The sequence below is a fragment of the Triticum dicoccoides genome, chromosome 3A, assembly GCF_002162155.2.
Source record: "Triticum dicoccoides isolate Atlit2015 ecotype Zavitan chromosome 3A, WEW_v2.0, whole genome shotgun sequence".
Taxonomy (NCBI): Eukaryota; Viridiplantae; Streptophyta; class Magnoliopsida; order Poales; family Poaceae; genus Triticum; species Triticum dicoccoides.
The window spans coordinates 170,913,755-170,915,604 of NC_041384.1; positions in this window are offsets into that span (position 1 = coordinate 170,913,755).

Here is a 1,850-nt window from a genome sequence, read left to right on the forward strand (position 1 = left end):
AACGAAGGGCCCCGTAAACTGCGTGTAACAAGCTCGTATGTCTAGGATTATTGATACACACACGTTGTCGATGTCAAAACTGGCGGATCTCGGGTAGGGGGTCTCGAACTGTGCATCTAGGCGGATGGTAACAGGAGGCAGGGAACACGAAGTTTTACCCAGGTTTGGGCCCTCTTGATAGAGGTAAAACCCTACGTCCTGCTTGATTAATATTGATGATATGGGTAGTACAAGAGTAGTCTACCACGAGATTAAAGAGGCTAAACCCTAGAAGCTAGCCTATGGTATGACTGTATGTTATTGTTGTCCTATGGACTAAAACCCTCCGGTTTATATAGACACCGAAGAGGGCTAGGGTTACACAAGGTCGGTTACAAAGGAGGAGATATGCATATCCGTATTGCCTAGCTTGCCTTCCACGCCAAATAGAGTTCCATCCGGACACGAGACGAAGTCTTCAATTTAATATCTTCATAGTCTAACAGTCCGGCCAAAGGTTATAGTCCGACAGTCCAGAGAACCCCTAATCCAGGACTCCCTCAGTAGCCCCTGAACCAGGCTTCAATGACGATGAGTCCGACGCGCAGTATTGTCTTCGGCATTGCAAGGCGGGTTCCTCCTCCGAATACATCACGGAAGAATTTGAATACAAGGATAGTGTCCGACCCTGCAAAATAAGTTTCCACATACCACCGTAGAGAGAATAATATTTCCACAAATCTAATCTGCTGACATGTTTTGGCAACACGACATTATGCCATGGCCCGGTAATTATTCGAACCGTTTTTCTTCAACCAGCTCGACACATAATGCGATGCAGTTTTTTGACACGTCTTGTCAAAGCAGAGATCGTGTTCCCTAATTACGGGATTCTCATCAATACGGTCGTGGGTAACCCAACCGTATCTAGAACTCCTAGATTAGGCAAGTCCCAAATGGCTACGGAGAGGACGCTTGATATTCACCCTCTTCATAAAGGGACAAGGCTTTTACTCTTTCCCTCCCGTGCTCAATCGAATCCTTCCCCCACCTCGAGTTCTAACACCCAAAGCCCAGGTCAGGTGCTCCGGACCCTCAATCATGTCCGGATCTAGCCTTCAAGGCCGGTGGATGCCCTCCTCCGTTACGGAAGAATATATCAAGAAGTTGAGGGAGGCCAGATACCTGACCGCCGAGGTTTCGCATCGGCTGCCCGCCTGAGGGCAGGCCGTCCCTACTCCTGAACCCAACGAAGATGTCGTGTTCATCTCCCACTTCCTTCGAGGTCTAGGCCTCACTCTGGATCCCTTCGTCAGGGGGCTGATATTTAATTACGGGCTAGATTTCCACGATCTAGCCCCAGACTCCTTTCTCCACATCTCATCATTTATTGTTGCATGTGAGGCTTTCCTCCGCATTACCCCTCACTTCGGCCTATGACTCAAGACCTTTGACGTGAAGCCGAAGATGGTCGAGGGGCAGCATGTAGCGTGCAGAGGCGCATTAATAAGCAGGATCGCCGGAGCTCCATGGCCGAAGGGTTCTATTCCAGAGGTGTCCGGATTATGGCAACGGGAGTGGTTTTACATCACAGCTCCCAAAAGTACCAAGTGGGCGGTTGCCCCTGCTTTGCGCTCAGGCCCTCCACCACAACTGATGTCATGGATTAGCAGAGGGCTGAGGTGGGGTCCCGCCAAGGACGTGCCTGTACTGCAAAGCCGCATTCAAAGTCTCTTCGAAGAAGATTTCAGTTTGATTATGGTAATGCAAGTCATGCTGGTTCGATGAATCCAGCCATGCAAACGCCGGCCTCTTCGCATGTGGGAGTTCAACCCAGAAGGACCGCGCGCTATTCAGAATTTCCTCGGCCT